Source organism: Artibeus jamaicensis, unplaced genomic scaffold, assembly GCF_021234435.1.
Source record: "Artibeus jamaicensis isolate MK-2021 breed Jamaican fruit bat unplaced genomic scaffold, CSHL_Jam_final scaffold_1283, whole genome shotgun sequence".
In the NCBI taxonomy this organism is placed as follows: domain Eukaryota; kingdom Metazoa; phylum Chordata; class Mammalia; order Chiroptera; family Phyllostomidae; genus Artibeus; species Artibeus jamaicensis.
In genome coordinates, this window is record NW_026522028.1 from 17,120,085 (window position 1) to 17,136,691 (window position 16,607).

General features: G+C 39.7%; 1 protein-coding gene across 2 annotated transcripts in view; it reads right to left on the bottom strand.

The window, feature by feature from the left end:
* The window catches only part of NHS (NHS actin remodeling regulator), a 383,059-nt gene that overhangs the window by 124,946 nt on the left and 241,506 nt on the right, over positions 1-16,607 (bottom strand). The gene's annotated exons all lie outside the window — the stretch shown is intronic.

Sequence of the window (16,607 nt, forward strand, 5' to 3'; positions counted from 1 at the left end):
TCTGAAAAAAGTCCAGCCATTGTTAATATAACAAGAACAGCTTATGCGACATCAGTGTAACCTGGCAGCCAAGGAGAGTGGACTGGAATGCGCATGTGTGAACAATGATGACTTCACTGTACTAGTCAGTGGGGGCAGTAGATGCTGTTGTGTGAGAAGGTGTACTGTGTGGTCATCACATTCAAAATGACTCAGTGAGTACAGCAATGAATCTGCATCAACTTTTGTGTTAACCTTGAACATTCCTCCATGGAAACTATTCAGGTGATTCAGAAGGCCACAGCTATGGGTGTCTGGTGATTGGCAGCTTTATCATGACAACACACCTTTTCATGCATCATGTCTTTTGCAGAGTTGTTTTTTTTTTTTGAGAAACATCAAATTACCCAGGTGACTCAGCCCCCCTACAGCCCAGATTTGGCACTCAGAGACTTCTGGCCTTTCCTAAAACTAAAACTATCTTTGAAAGGGAAGAGATTTCAGACCATTGATGAGATTCAGGAAAATATGACAGGGCAGCTCATGGAGACTGGGGGAATTGTGTGAGGTCCCAAGATGCCTACTTTGAAGGGGACTGAGGTGTCATTGTCCTATGTATCACGTTTCTTCTATCTTCTTCAATAAATGTCTCTATGTTTCATATTACATGGCTGGATACCTTTTGGACAGAGTTCATATAAAATTTGGGAAGCAAGAGGAGGGGTTGCATTAGGCCTCTGGAATAGTACCTCCTCACACGTATGCTGGACTCTTAGAAATTTAGATGTGCTCAGATATTTAAACCAAAACACAGGGGGGGGTGTTTTTAATTGAAACTGAGCAGCTACAGCCCACCCAGCTTCCACAGGGCCTTGTACAAAATAACAATAGCAACTTGGGGTGGTGAACACACAATACAATATGCAGATGATGTGTTATAGAATTATACACCTGAAACCCATGTAATTTTATTAACAATGGTCACCCCAATAAATTTAAAAAGCTAATAAGTAGATGCTGGGAAGATGGCGATAGAGTAGGACTGAGCAGATTCTAGCTCCCGTACTTGTGGGTGAAAATCCTGGCAGATCTATAGAGAAACAGCACAATAAACCATCAGTTACCCAGCACATATGAAATTAAAAGACCAGAGATTGTGACCAATGCTGAAACACCAGACAGCAGCAGAGTCAGCTATGGAAGCTGGGACACACGTGGCCCCTGTGCTGCTGCCATAGCAATGGGCCTGAGTGCCGGGAAGTCAGCTACGGAGCCAGGACATTCTCAGCCCTTGTGCCGCTGCCATAGAAACAGGACTGGACACCGGGGAGTCAGGTACAGGAGCCGGGACATTAGAGTACCCTGTGCCACTGCCATAGTGATGGGCCTGGTGTCTGGGGAGTCGTCTACAGGAGCCAGGTCATGCACAGCCCCTGTGCTGCTGCCGTAGCAATGGGCCTGGGCTCTGGAGGAGTCGGCTACAGGAGCCGGGACACTCAGCAGTGGCAGGCGACCAGCGCGGGGACCAGCGCGGGGACCAGCGTGAGAGCAGGTGGAAACAGAGAACATCAAGATACCTGAAGGAGTCCGCACCACTGAACTTCACAGATATCATACCACAGAAGTTCACACCATAAACCCAGGGAGTCAGAACAGATCAATTTTAGAAGCTGAGACTAACAAGAAGAGTCTCAAACAATGGGAAGACAAAGAAACAATCCCCAAATGAAAGAAAAAGAAGAAACTTCAGAAAGAATGTTAGATGAAATAGAGGCTAATCCACTATCAGATAGTGAATTCAAAGCACTGGTTATTATGAAGTTCAAAGAGCTCCGATCTATCAGAAACTACAGGAGAACTACAATGATCTCTCTGCAAACTACAGCAACATGAAAAAGGAAATAGAAACTATCAGGAAGGGACAAGAGGAAATGAAGAATACAATTTCTGAATTGAAGAACACAGTAGATAGTTTCAAAAGTAGGATAGATGAGGGGGAGGATTGGATTAGTGAGTTGGAGGACAAAGTAGAAAGTATCTCACAGAAAGAGCAAGAAAATGAAAAGAGGCTCAGAAAGAATCAAGAGGGATTAAGAGAAATGCAAGACAATATGAAATGTAATAATATCTGAGTAATAGGAATAACAGAAGGAGAAGAAGAAGAACAAGGGATAGAAAACGTATTCGAAAGAGTAATGAGAGAAAATTTCCCTAATTTGAAGAGAGAAAAACTCACACAAATTCAGGAATCACAGAGAGTCCCAATCAAGAGGAACCCAAGGAGGCCCACTTCAAGACATATCATCATCAAAATGGCAAAATTCCAAGACAAAGAGAGAATCTTAAAGGCAGCAAGGGAGAAAAAAGAAGTAACATACAAGGGAGCCCCAATAAGGTTAGCTACTGAGTTCTCAATGGAAACACTCCAAGCAAAAAGAATGGCAAGAAATATTCCAAGTAATGAGAACCAGAGGCCTACAACCAAGGCTACTTTACCCAGCAAGGCTCTCAATCAAGATAGAAGGCCACATAAGGAGCTTCCAAGACAAAAGAAGTCTAAAAGAATACACCTCCACCAAACCAGCTCTATAAGAAATACTAAAAGGACTGCTTTAAGGAAAGGAAGGAAAAGAGGGAGACAGAGAGGAACACAGGTACAAAAATGGCAATGAATAAGTACCTATCAATAATAACCTTAAATGTAAATGGATTAAATGCTCCAATCAAAAGACACAGAAGAGCTGAATGGATAAGAAAGCATGACCCACACATATGCTGCCTACAAGAGACCCACCTCAGGACAAAAGACCATCACAGACTAAAAGTGAAAGGCTGGAAACAAGTTTTCCAAGCAAAGAGACAAGAAAAAAAAAAAAGCTGGGTAGCAATTCTCATATCAGAGAAAATAGACTTCTAAAAAAGGGCCATAAAGAGAGGCCCAGAAGGTCACTTCATAATACTCAAGGGAAGAATCCACCGAGAAGACATTAACATCATAAATATATATGCACCCAACATAGGAGCACCCAAATATATCAAGAAAATCTTAGAGCACTTCAAAAAAGATATTGACAGCAAAACAATTATAGTAGGGGATTTGAACACCCCACTATGAAAAATGGACAGATCTTCCAAACAAAATATCAACAAAGATATTGTGGCATTAAACAACACCCTTGATGAAATGGACCAAACTGATATATACAGAGCCCTTCATCCCACAGAAGCTAAATACACATTCTTTTCAAATGCACATGGAACATTCTCAAAGATAGACCACATGATAGGACACAAAATGAGCCTCAACAAATTCAAGAAAATTGAAATCATACCAAGCATTTTCTCTGACCACAAGGGACTGAAACTGGAAACCAACCCCAAAGGAAAAAACACAAAGCACCCAAAATCATGAAGACTGAATGGTATGCTATTAAACAATGAATGGGTCAAGAATGAAATTAGGGAAGAAATCAAAAAGTTTCTGGAAACAAATGAAAATGATCTCACAACAATCCAAAACTTATGGGACACAGCCAAGGGAGTCCTGAGAGGGAAGTTTATAGCAATACAGGCCTACCTAAAGAAGATAGAAACATTTCAAACAAACAACCTAACCCTACACCTGCAAGAACTCGAGGAACAACAACAAAGACAGCCCAGAGCAAGCATAAGGAAGGAAATAACCAAGATTAGAGCAGAATTAAATGACATAGAAACGAAAAGCACAATTCTAAGGATCAATGAATCCAGGAGTTGGTTCTTTGAGAAGATAAACAAAACAGACAAGCCTTTAAGTAGGCTCATCAAGAAAAGAAGAGAGAGGACTCAAATAAACACAATCAGAAATGAAAGAGGAGAGATTACAACTGATACCACAGAAATAGAAGGGATTGTAAGAAACTGAACTGTACGCCAATAAATTTGAAAACCTAGGGGAAATGGACACATTTCTAGAAAAATACAATCTTCCAAAACTCAATGAAAAAGAAGTAGAAAATCTAAACACACCAATAACAGCAAAAGAAATTGAAGCAGTAATCAAAAAACTCCCATCACACAAAAGCCCTGGACCAGACAGTTTCACAGGAGAATTCTACAAAGCATTTAAGGAAGAGCTGACCCCTATTCTCCACAGACTATTCCAAAAAATCCAGAAGGATGGAAAACTCCCATATTCTTTTTATGAAGCCAGCATCATCCTAATTCCAAAACCAGATAGAGACACAATAAAGAAAGAAAACTTCAGGCCAATATCGCTGATGAACATAAATGCTAAAATCCTCAACAAAATATTGGCAAATCACATCCAACAATATATCCAAAAGATCATACACCATGACCAAGTGGGATTCATCCCAGGGATGCAAGGATGGTTCAACATTCACAAATCAGTAAATGTAGTTCATCACATAAACAAAAGCAAAGACAAAAACCACATGATCATATCAATAGATGAGGAAAAAGCTTTTGATAAGGTACAACACCCATTTATGATAAAAACACTCAGCAAAGTAGGAATAGAGGGAGCATTCCTCAATATAATAAAGACCATGTATGAGAGACCTACAGCCAACATCATACTCAATGGGCAAAAACTAAAAGCTTTTCCAATAAGATCAGGAACAAGACAAGGATGTTCACTTTCACCACTTCTATTCAATATAGTATTGGAAGTTTTAGCCACAGTGATCAGGCAAGAAAAGGAAATAAAAGGCATCCAAATAGGAAAGGAGGAAGCAAAACTGTCACTGTTTGCAGATGACATGATAGTGTACATGGAAAATCCTATAGACTCTACCCAAAAACTGCTCAAACTAATTAATGAATTTGGCAAAACAGAGGGTTACAAAGTCAATATCTGGAAATCAAAGGCATTTTTTGTATACCAACAATGAATCAGCAGAAGCAGAAATCAAAGAAAAAAATCCCATTCGATACAGCAAAAAGAAAAATAAAATATCTGGAAATAAACCGAACTAAGGAGGTAAAAGACCTGTATGCAGAAAACTACACAGCACTGAAGAAAGAAATCAGGGAAGACACAAACAAATGGAAACACATACCTTGTTCATGGATTGGAAGAATTAACATCATCAAAATGTCCATACTACCCAAAGCAATATACAGATTCAATGCAATACCTATTAAAGTACCAATGGCGTATTTCACAGACATAGAACAAACACTTCAAAAATTTATATGGAACCATAAACGAGCCTGAATAGCAGCTGCTATTTTGAGAAAGAAGAACAAAGTAGGAGGGATCACAATACCTTACACCAAACTGTATTACAAGGCTACTGCAATAAAAACAGCCTGGTACTGGCATAAAAACAGGCACATAGACCAGTAGAACAGAACAGAGAGCCCAGAAATCAACCCAACACTCTACAGTCAATTAATATTCGACAAATGGGGCAGTAACAAAAAATGGAGTAATGATAGCCTCTTCAACAAATGGTGTTGGGAGAACTGGACAGCTATGTGCAAAAAAATGAAACTTGAGCACAGACTTACACCATACAGAAAAATAAATTCAAGGTGGATAAAAGACTTAAATATAAGCCATGACACCATTAAAGTCCTAGAAGAGAATATTGGCAAGAAAATCTCAGATATTTCACGCAGCAACATTTTTACTGATATGTCCCCTAGAGCAAGGAATATAAAGGAAAGAATAAACAAATGGGATCTCATCAAAATAAAAAGCTTCTGTGTGGCTAAAGAAAACAGCATTAAATTAAAAATACAACCAACTGCATGGGAAAACATATTTGCCAATGATACCTCAGACAAAGGTTTAATCTCCAAAATATACAAAGAACTTACACGACTCCACTCTGAGAAGACAACCAGCCCAATTACAAAATGGGAAAAGGACTTGAACAGACACTTCTCCAAGGAGGACATACAGAATATCCAGAGACACATGAAGAGATGCTCAATATCGTTAGCTATCAGACAGATGCAAATTAAAACCACAATGAGATACCACTTTACACTGGTCAGGATGGCTATCATAAACAAAGTAACAAACAACAAATGTTGGAGAGATTGTGGGGAAAAGGGGTCCTTAGTCCACTGTTGGTGGGACTGCAGACTGGTACAACCATTATGGAAAACAGTATGGAATTTTCTCAGAAAAATAACAATCGACCTGCCTTTTGACCCAGCAATTCCACTGCTGGGATTATATCCTAAGAATCCTAAAACATCAATTTCAAAGAACCTATGCACCACAATGTTCATAGCAGCACAATTTATAATAGCCAAGAGTTGGAAGCAACCTAGGTGCCCGTCAGTAAATGAATGGATCAAAAAATTGTGGTACATATACACAATGGAATTCTATGCAGCAGAGAGAAAGAAGGAGCTACTACCCTTTGCAATAACATGGATGGAATTGGAAAGCATTATGCTGAGTGAAATAGGCCAGGGGTTGAAAGACAAATACCATATGACCTCACCTTTAACAGGAAGCTAAACAACAAAACAAACAAGCAAGCAGAATAAAAACAAAGACATTGAAATAGAGAACAGGGGGACAGTGACCAGAGGGGAGAGGGAAGGGAATTTAAGGGGGAAAAAGGGGAGGGATTTGGAAGAACAAATAGGAAGGACACAGGGACGAGAACTAAGGGAGGTGGAAATGGGAGGGAGGTGGGGAGCACGGGGCAGGGGGAGCTGGTATGGGAGAAATAGACAAAAAACTGTAGTTGAAAAATAACCAAATAAAAAATTTTTAAAGAGCTAATAAATAAATAGCAACATCTGACACACACAAAATAACAAAAGCTATTCTCTCTGAGATATTGATGGCTATTATAGCAGCAGCTCCTTCTGCCACTCTGGAAGAGGCCACTTCACCCTGAGGACTAAGGCAACTTAGAAAATGTTAAAGCTCAAAATACTCTTCACTCCAATTCCCTCATTTTATATATGAAGAAAAGGAGGCATGGACCACAAAGCTAGAGAATGGCAGACCTCAGACATACATCCAGACTTACATATAGACTCCAGTAGCACCCCCTCATCAGTTATGTTCAGGGCATGAAACATCATCTGGAAGTTCATTGCTTAGAGTTGCAAAGAAAAAATGAAGAAAGTAGCAAGACCATATGACAGGAAAGAGAAGATCTCTGAGGATAAAAGCCAATGGGTAAGATGCAGAATAGAAACCAGAAGAAGCCAAGTTTGGGGCACACCAGTTTGAAGAGGCAAAAATGACTCTTCAGCATCTTAAAAAGGAGATGGGCAAGGAAGCCAAAAAAAAGTCACATAAAATCAGGTGCTTGAGTTTCAAAACTCTGAAGTGAATGTGCCTTTCCTTGTGTCCTTTGTGTTAACATCTGATTGCTTACTCAGAATGTCCTCTTCTTTTCTTTTGGTCTAGCCACATATCTACCTGCCTACTGTGTGTCCCTTGTCGGCAATGTCATGGATACTTCAGATTCACCATGTCTGAAACTCTTCAGCCTTTCATGCACACCTACTGCTCCCCAGGCTTTCCCCTTTCAGAGGAGGGCAACCCCACCTCCACCACCACTGCCTAAGCCAAAAACCTGGGAATGTGCTAGATTACAACCTGCCTCAATCCCCGTGTCCAGTCCATTTCCAGGTGCCATAAATTCTACCTCCCAAGGAGCTCTGAAACTTGTTGCTTCATTTGACAACTTCAGACCCTCCCTCTCATTAGGTTTCCATATAGGGTTTGGGTTGGGGGAGAAGAACACAGAGCAGTCAGTGTTCTTCCTAAAGTATGCATCACCTCATTTCTTTCTCCTTCTTACAATCTTTCTCATGGCTACCAATGCTCACAGGCTAAAATCCAGACACTGGAAACAGTAAATAGGGCTCTCCACAAATGATCCTTTGCCTCCTCTTGACAGGTTACTCTCTCAACTCAGGGCTGGATAAAACCTTAAGATATCCCTTTGCCTAGAATGTTTTCTTTCTGGATTTCTATATGGCTGGTTTCTTTCAGTCATTCAGGCCACATTTTGCACTAATGAAACTAATTGTTCCCCAGAGGCCTTCTTGACCACCGATGGAATCTTCCTGATCTGGCATTTTTAATTACATTGACCCGTTTGAAATTTTTTCCTAGAACATTATCTCCACCTGACATTTTCTTGTTTATGTTGGTCTGTTCCTCACTTGACTGGAACTTCCTTGAGATCTGGGCCATTGTTTTGTCCTGTGTATCACTTGTTCCAGCACATAGAAACCAGGCTCTGCCCTGGAAGCAGCTCAATAAATGTCTGATAAATGAATGCATGAAAGAGTAAAACATCAGGATCTGTCCTGGATCATAAACAAGGTGATTTGGCTCTAACTGCTATTTGTATGTTTGTTCTTGTATGTTTTTACTAATGCACTCAGGCCATCAATTAACTGGGTTCCAACTCTTAAAAACTCATGGTGGCTAGTACAATAAAATTTGAAAATGGATTCTGTTCTTGTTTCTAATACTGACCTGTGTTTTCACTATCGACAAAGCTAAACTCAGTTTACCTCCTTAAGTTCTCCATTTCTACCCCTGTGACGCAGCTGAGGAGCCAGCTACGGGAGCCGGGAAGCTCTCAAATCCTGTGCCGCTGCCATAGCGACGGGACTGGACGTCGGGGAGTCAGGTACGGAAGCCTGGACACTCCAAACCCCTGAGACAGCCCGGGGTGGCAGAGGATCCCTCTACGGGAACTGGGAGGGTCACAACCCCTGTGCTGCTGCCATAGCAAGGGGATTGGACACTGGGGAATCAGGTACGGGAGTTGGGACTTTCTAAGCCTCTGTGCCACTGCCATAGAGACAGGACTAGACGCCGGGGGAGTCAGGTACGGAAACCGGGACACTCCAAGCCCCTGTGACGGCCCTGGGCGGCAGAGAGAGCCAGATACGGGAGCCAGGACATTCCCAGCCTCTGTGCCACTGCTCTAGTAACGGGCCTGGGTGCTTGAGGAGGCGGCTACTAGAGCCGGGACATTCAGCAGTGGTAGGCGACCAACGCAGAGACCAGTGCGAGGACCAGCGTGAGTGTAGGTGGAGACGAAGAACATCAAGAAACTTCAAGGAGTCTGTACCACTGAACTTCACAAGGAACATACCACAGAAGTTTACACCATAAAACCAGTGTTTCAGAACAGATCAATTTTGGAAGCAGAGACTAACAAGAAGAGTCTCAAACAATGGGAAGACAAAGAAACAATCCCCAAATGAAAGAAAAAGCAGAAACTTCAGAAAGAATGTTAGATGAAATAGACGCTGATCAACTATCAGACAGTGAATTCAAAGCACTGGTTATTACGAAGTATAAAGAGCTCAAAGAGCTCACAGTGAGCTACCAGAAACTACAGGGAAATTATAATGATCTCTCTGCAAACTACAGCAACATCAAAAAGGAAATGGAAACCATCAGCAAGAGACAAGAGGAAATGAAGAATACAATTTCCGAATTGAAGTACACAGTAGAAAGTTTCCAAAGTAGGATAGATGAAGCGGAGGATAGGATTAGTGAGTTGGAGGACAGGGTAGAAAGCATCTCACAGAAAGAGCAAGAAAATGAAAAGAGGCTCAGAAAGAATCAAGAGGGATTAAGAGAAATGCAAGACAATATGAAACGTAATAATATCCGAATAATAGGAATACCAGAAGGAGAAGAAGAAGAACAAGGGATAGAAAACGTATTTGAACGAGTAATGAGAGAAAATTTTCCTAATTTGATAAGAGAAAAAGTCTCACAAATCCAGGAATCACAGAGAGTCCCAATCAAGAGGAACCCAAGGAGGCCCACCTCAAGACACATCATCATCAAAATGGCAAAATTCCAAGACAAAGAGAGAATCTTAAAGGCAGCAAGGGAGAAAAAAGAAATAACATACAAGGGAGCCCCAATAAGGTTAGCTACCGACTTCTCAATGGAAACACTTCAAGCAAGAAGAGAATGGCAAGAAATATTTCAAGTAATGAGAACCAGAGGCCTACAACCAAGGCTACTTTACCCAGCAAGGCTCTCAATCAAGATAGAAGGCCAAATAAAGAGCTTCCAAGACAAAAAGAAGTCTAAAAGAATATGCCTCCACCAAACCAGCTCTACAAGAAATACTAAAAGGACTGCTTTAAGGGAAGGAAGGATAAGAGGGAGACAGAGAGGAACACAGGTACAAAAATGGCAATGAATAAGTACCTATCAATAATAACCTTAAACGTAAATGGATTAAATTCTCCAATCAAAAGACACAGAATAGCTCAATGGATAAGAAAGCATGACCCACACATATGCTGCCTACAAGAGACTCACCTCAGGACAAAAGACCATCACAGACTAAAAGTGAAAGGCTGGAAACAAGTTTTCCAAGCAAACGGACAAGAAAAAAAAAGCTGGGGTAGCAATTCTCATATCAGACAAAATAGACTTCAAAAAAAAGGCTGTAAAGAGAGACCCAGAAGGTCATTTCCATTATACTCAAGGGAAGAATCCACCAAGAAGACATTAACATTGTAAACATATATGCACCAAACATAGGGGCACCCAAATATATCAAGAAAATCTTAGAGGACTTCAAGAAAGATATTGACAGCAACACAATCATAGTAAGGGGATTTGAATACCCCACTATCAAAAATGGACAGATCTTCCAAACAAATTATCAAAAAAGATATTGTGGCATTAAACAACACCCTGGATGAAATGGACTTAACTGATATATATAGAGCCCTTCATCCCAAAGAAGCTAAATACACATTCTTTTCAAATGTACATGGAACATTCTCAAAGATAGACCACATGATAGGACACAAAAGGAGCCTCAACAAATTCAAGAAAATTGAAATCATACCAAGCATCTTCTCTGACCACAAGGCACTGAAATTAGAAACCAACCCCAAAGAAAAAAACCCAAAGCACCCAAAAACATGGAGACTGAATGGTATGCTATTAAACAATGAATGGGTCAAGAATGAAATTAGGGAAGAAATCAAAACATTTCTGGAAACAAATGAAAATGATCGCACAACAACCCAAAAATGGGACACAGCGAAGGCAGTCCTGAGAGGGAAGTTTATAGCAATACAGGCCTACCTAAAGAATATAGAAACATTTCAAACAAACAACCTAACCATACGCCTGCAAGAACTTGAGGAACAACAACAAAGACAGCCTAGAGCAAGCATAAGGAAGGAAATAACCAAGATTAGAGCAGAATTAAATGACATAGAAACTAAAAGCACAATTCTAAGGATCAATGAATCCAGGAGTTGGTTCTTTGAGAAGATAAACAAAATAGACAAGCCTTTAAGTAGGCTCATCAAGAAAAGAAGAGAGAGGACACAAATAAACACAATCAGAAATGAAAAAGGAGAGATTACAACTGATACCACAGAAATAGAAGAGATTGTAAGAAATTACTATGAAGAACTGTATGCCAAGAAATTTGAAAACCTAGGGGAAATGGACACATTTCTAGAAAAATACAATCTTCCAAAACTCAGTGAAAAAGAAGCAGAAAATCTAAATTCACCAATAACAGCAAAAGAAATTGAAGCAGTAATCAAAAAACTCCCATCACACAAAAGCTCCGGACCAGATGGTTTCACAGGAGAATTCTACAAAGCATTTAAGGAAGAGCTAACCCCTATTCTCCACAGACTATTTCAAAAAATTCAGAAGAATGGAAAACTCCCAAATTCTTTTTATGAAGCCAGCATCATCTTAATTCCAAAACCAGATAGAGACACAACAAAGAAAGAAAACTTCAGGCCAATATCGCTGATGAACATAGATGCTAAAATCCTCAACAAAATATTGGCAAATCGCATCCAACAACATATCAAAAAGATCATACACCATGATCAAGTAGGATTCATCCCAGGAATGCAAGGATGGTTCAATATTCGCAAATCAGTAAATGTAATACATCATATAAACTAAAGCAAAGACAAAAATCACATGATCATATCAATAGATGCAGAAAAAGCTTTTGATAAGGTACAACACCCATTTATGATAAAAACACTCAGCAAAGTGGGAATACAAGGAGCATTTCTCAAAATAATAAAGGCCATATATGAGAGACCTACAGCCAATATCATACTCAACGGGAAAAAACTAAAAGCTTTTCCACTAAGATCAGGAACAAGACAAGGTTGTCCACTTTCACCACTTCTATTTAATATAGTATTGGAAGTTTTAGCCACAGTGATCAGGCAAGAAAAGGAAATAAAAGGCATCCAAATAGGAAAGGAGGAAACAAAACTGTCACTGTTTGCAGATGACATGATAGTGTACATGGAAAATCCTATAGACTCTACCCAAAAACTCCTCAAACTAATTGATGAGTTTGGCAAAACAGCTGGTTATAAAGTCAATATCCAGAAATCAAAGGCATTTTTGTATACCAACAGTGAATCAGCAGAAGCAGAAATAAAGAGAAAAATCCCATTTGATATAGCAAAAAGAAAAATAAAATATCTGGGAATAAACCTAACCAAGGAGGTAAAAAACCTGTATGCAGAAAACTACACAGCCCTGAAGAACGAAATCAAGGAAGACACAAACAAATGGAAACATATACCTTGTTCATGGATTGGAAGAATTAACATCATCAAAATGTCCATACTACCCAAAGCAATATACAGATTCAATGCAATACCTATTAAAGTACCAATGGCATATTTCACAGACATAGAACAAACACTTCGAAAATTTATATGGAACCATAAACGAGCTCGAATAGCAGCTGCTCTTTTGAGAAAGAAGAACAAAGTAGGGGGGATCACAATACCTGATATCAAACTGTATTACAAGGCCACTGTAATCAAAACAGCCTGGTACTGGCATAAAAACAGGCACATAGACCAATGGAACAGAACAGAGAGCCCAGAAATCAACCCAACTCTCTACAGTCAATTAATATTCGACAAAGGGGGCAGTAACATAAAATGGAGTAAAGATAGCCTCTTCAACAAATGGTGTTGGGAGAACTGGACAGCTACATGCAAAAAAATGAAACTTGAGCACAGACTTACACCATACACCAAAATAAATTCAAGGTGGATAAAAGACTTAAATGTAAGTCATAACACCATTAAAGTCCTAGAGGAGAACATTGGCAAGAAAATCTCAGATATTTCACGCAGCAACTTCTTTACTGATATGTCCCCTAGAGCAAGGAATGTAAAGGAAAGAATAAACAAATGGGATCTCATCAAAATAAAAAGCTTCTGCATGGCTAAAGAAAACAGTATTAAATTAGCAAGACAACCAACTGTATGGGAAAACATATTTGCCAATGATACCTCAGACAAAGGTTTAATCTCCAAAATATACAAAGAACTTACACGACTCCACTCTAAGAAGACACCCAACCCAATTAGAAAATGGGAAAAGGACTTGAACAAACACTTCTCCAAGGAGGACATACAGAACATTCAGAGACACATGAAGAGATGCTCAATATCATTAGCTATCAGAGAGATGCAAATTAAAACCACAATGAGATACCACTTTACACCAGTCAGGATGGCTATCATAAACAAAGCAACAAACAACAAATGTTGGAGGGGTTGTGGGGAAACGGGGTCCTTAGTTCACTGTTGGTGGGAGTGCAGACTGGTACAACCATTATGGAAAACAGTATGGATTTTTCTCAGAAAAATAAAAATCGACCTGCCTTTTGACCCAGCAATTCCACTGCTAGGATTATATCCTAAGAATCCTAAAACATCAATATCAAAGAACCTATGCACCACAATGTTCATAGCAGCACAATTTACAATAGCCAAGAGTTGGAAGCAACCTAGGTGCCCATCAGTAAATGAATGGATCCAAAAATTGTGGTACATATACACAATGGAATTCTATGCTGCAGAGAGAAAGAAGGAGCTACTACCCTTTGCAACAACATGGATGGAACTGGAAAGCATTATGCTGAGTGAAATAGGCCAGGTGCTGAAAGACAAATACCATATGATCTCACCTTTAACAGGAAGCTAAACAACAAAACAAACAAGCAAACAGAATAACAACAAAGACACTGAAATAGAGAACAGGGGGACAGTGACCAGAGGGGAGAGGGAAGGGAATTTAAGGGGGAAAAAGGGGAGGGATTTGGAAGAACAAATAGGAAGGACACAGGGAGGAGAACTAAGGGGGGGGAGGAAATGGGAGGGAGGTGGGGAGCAAGGGGCAGGGGAGGCTGGGATGGGAAAAATAGACAAAAAACTGTACTTGAAAAAAATAACTAAATAAAATTAAAAAAAAAAAAGAAATACAAACACATAAAAAAAAAGTTCTCCATTTCTAAGCAGGAAATAAAAAAACATCCATCCCTGGCTGGTGTAGCTCAGTGGATTGAGCACAGGCCTGTGAAGCAAAGGGTCACTGCTTCGATTCCCAGTCAGGGCACATGCCTGGGTTGCAGGCCAGGTCCCCAGTAGGGGACACATGAGAAGCAACCACACATTGATGTTTCTCTCCCACTTTCTCCTTCCCTTCTTCTCTCTCTAAAAATAAATAAATAAAATATTTTTTAAAAAAGCATTCTAGCCTGCCTTATTTAATTGGTCTAAGGAGCAGCTCATGAATGATCCTAAAGCTATTGCTCATGCCTGATAACCCAAATCACATTGTCATTCATTCCCTTAATCATTTAACCAACATGTATGTGCCAAACACTGTGTGGAATGCTGGGGATTCAACAGTGAGCCAAGCTGAAATGGCCCCTGCCCTCTAAGATATACGGTCTACAGGGGAAGCTTCCAGATCAAGAGCCAGTGAGGTAAGAAGTCTGAGGAAGATACATGGTGGCGACAAGACCATAGGGCGAGAAGGTTAGAGGTGAACAACCTAGACATAGCTGAGGGTTAGGGAAGTCTTCTCAGAGGAAAAAAATAAGCTAAAGCCCGAAGTTCTCAGTTATTTACATGGATTTCTGCACCCTCTCCTCCCTCCTCTGGGGAAATCACTTACTGAAATGATCAGTTTTCAGTACATGAAGCTGTCCATGGTTGTATCTACCCCAGATAAAAGGCTGACTCAAACCAGAAAATCACAGTAACCATGTGGCTTAATTGGACATGGTGAACAGAGAGCCACATGGCTTACTGGTTATACATTTTCTGTTCAGTTCCAGCAATGTGCTTTGCATGTTCCATGACTCCTTGCAATTTGTAGAATGTGTATAAAGATGGTATTGATTATGTACTACATTTATATGAATATTAGTTAGGGTATGCTAACTGGTATAACAACCTCCAAATATCACTGACTTCATACAACAAGGTTAAATTTCTTACTGATGCCTATTTACTCAAGGAAGTTCAGCTGAGATGCTCTGCTCCACACAGTCATGCAGGGAACTAGACACCTACTATCTGTGGTCCGATCATCTCCCAGATGCCTAAGGTCCTCCACAGGATTCTCTGTACCTATCTAACAAGAAAAGGAAGACAGGGTGTATGGAAGACTAGAATGGAAGATTTCAAGGCCAGGGCTGAAAGAGGATTCCATTACTTCTGTTCACAACCCATTGTTAATAATTCATTCACAGGATTCCATCTGACTACAAGGAATGTGGGGAAATGTAGTCTCTTTATACATCTTGGAAGAGAAGAAAATCAGTTGGGTGAACACCTAGCATTACCTCTGCCACAAGGGCACACTTAACAGTGATATAAGGTACAGAATAGGTCAATGTAGTGAAAATGAATTGGTGGTATTATGTACACCAAACAACTAATCACCCAACCACAAACAAATCATGAGCTAAGTCTTAAGTAACTGACTCTATTTTTCAGTTGGTGACTTAATCTTGCTTGAAATTTAATCAAAGCATTTTTCTTCCTGATGACAGTCTAAAATAGTTATTAATTGATGGAAATAATTTGTCCATCTGATGTACAGGATGTAATGCTAAAAATGTTCAGGTATATAAAATTAGTAGAAGAAACTAATGCCCAGCCATATTCTCAAGAGCATACCTGACACTATATCTAATCACTTACTCAAGGGATATTTATTAAATATGTCAAGCCAAATTTAAGTCTGCATATTACATGTCTGTATTCCAAAGTGAACACACAGAAAGCCAAAGTTTTCTTGCCCATTGAAAAAACCCAGTATGAATAAACACACTTAAATATGCATGGTTCTCTGAAGATATTTATTTGTACTTAGAGAAATAAAAGTTTACAGAGGGCCTTGCAATTTTCTGATGAAAGTTACTCTCTAAGTACAAAGCAATATTTGATTTGTCTGAGCAAAATGATGGAACAAGGTGAAAGACTGGAGACATTGGGAAGAAGCCAAGAATTAATGATGTGGATTTGGCTGTAACTGTGCCCAATAATTTTTCATATTGGCGGCACTGTGTTAACTTCAAAAGTAATAGTTATTAAATATACTGAGTACTTATATATCATCGACTCCTAAACAAAGCCAAAAACAGATAGTTCCAAGGGCAAGAAATGTGTCAGCACCACACTGCTACAGATCACAAATCCAGACCACCCTCAGAATGGTTATTTGGATATGTAATGAAATAATTGACAAAAGACATTCCAAGGGCTGTGACTCAAATGTGTCAGCAGATCTGAATGTCTAAAGTTCATGTAGCTTGGTAGCACAGAGGCCT